This window comes from Triticum dicoccoides, chromosome 3B (genome assembly GCF_002162155.2).
Source record: "Triticum dicoccoides isolate Atlit2015 ecotype Zavitan chromosome 3B, WEW_v2.0, whole genome shotgun sequence".
NCBI classification, from domain to species: domain Eukaryota; kingdom Viridiplantae; phylum Streptophyta; class Magnoliopsida; order Poales; family Poaceae; genus Triticum; species Triticum dicoccoides.
The window spans coordinates 791,218,045-791,219,879 of NC_041385.1; positions in this window are offsets into that span (position 1 = coordinate 791,218,045).

Below are 1,835 nucleotides of genomic sequence, written 5' to 3' on the forward strand. Positions count from 1 at the left end.
CACCCGGTTGTGTTAGGTCAGACCATACAAACACTTGGAGCAACGTCCAGGCCAAACCCACAGCAAGATCCCCTCCGTGTAGACCCGACGTGGCCGTTTCGCACCTACAGGTGCCGGCGGTGGTGCCTTTCGTGATAGGGGCCACACCCCAGAGACGCGTGCCGCCTCTTCAGACATGCCACCACACCGTACGTCATGTATGAGGGCCCGATGCGACGCTCTGGTGGCATTGCTACGCCCCCCAGGGGCCCCATCCCGCCTAACCATGTAGCGTTTGACCACGAGATCTAGCCCTTTGAGTTTCCATGGACGGGCTTTGACCACTAGACCTCTCCACCCGGTTGTGTTAGGTCAGCTCATACGAACACTTGGGAGCAACGTCCGGGCCAAACCCATAGCAAGATCCCTCCGCGTAGACCTGATGCGGCTGTTTTCCCCCTCTAGGTGCCTGCGGCGGCGCCGTCTATGAGGGGGCCCACACCCCGGAGACGTGTGCTGCCTCTTCCACTACAAAAAAATACACTTCCGTGATGATATGTGTTTGTCACAGTAGGTCACGTTTTCTATCATGCATGTACATCGATGACGATTTTATGACAGAATCAAGATAGTCATACATGTGCTGTCGTAGCAGTGTTCCATATGGAATCAAAGAAGAACATATGGTCGGAACCACAATTGCAAAGGATCAATTCACCGATACCAATGGATATTATATCAAGAAAATAGTTATTATTACAAGAAGTTTCATGATAGGATCGACATCGTGTCCATGGGCATGAACACAAAGTTCAAGGTCGACTCCCACTTCTTCAATGCATAATCTTTCATTCACTTCTCACATTCAATGAAGTTGTAGTGTTGAAATTTTATCTGGCAAAATACCAGAAGAGTATGACTCGTGGAAACTTTCGAGTTCACACATATTAAGGAAGGCATAGGTTCAACCCATCAGGGCATCGTGGAAACATATACCACAAGCTTCAATAGTAAATATCACCAGCTCGAAAGCAGAGCATGGTTGGCCAAATCAAGGAACAGGATTTACCAATGTCATTATGTATCAGGGAAAGAACTTCCAAAGTGAATAAATATGAAGGACGTTGTCGGATAAAATACAACAAAGGATCCGATGGTCCTTAAGGGATCTGATGTAATCATCGGTACTCAACCAGAGGAAGAAACAATGCAAAGGCATTGGATTGTAGAAACAACCAACTAATTCAAACTCAAATGCAAAGGAATTGTGATTTCCAAATCAAGGAATCAGAAGCAAAATGCTCTGATTAATGGTGGATAAGTTGAGTAGGCTTAGGGATACAATCGATGATAATTTGGTTGGTCGAGATCCATCTCATGTTTAAAATGACGTCTAAGCCGGAAGGATGAATTCTGGGTTGGATTGATGATTGCGAGCATTCGCAAACATATCGGATCAGAGACTCAAAATGACGGTGACAAAGGATGCTGGTGAATATTGTTAGACATATGGAAAGTATCCATAATGCAAGCAGAGAAGTATTTGCAGAACAATAGTTGGCAATGGATTATCGGAAGACCGGATAGTATTTAAAAGTATCTTGTGGACCACATGATCAACTAGGAATGAACAAATCCTCGATGAGTGTGAGGAAATATTCGTACATGTATTAAAGCGGAAATGGAGTTGCAAGGCAGCATGCATAATGGATTCTCAGGATATTGTAATGTTTCAGGGAATCTTGTAATAGCAAGAGCAATTGGGGATGGAGGTATGAACAAAGATTGCAAGTAGTTATCCATAACGATTTATCGGTGGTAGGGATTGCAACTACGAAGGGCACAAGGGTCTCGGG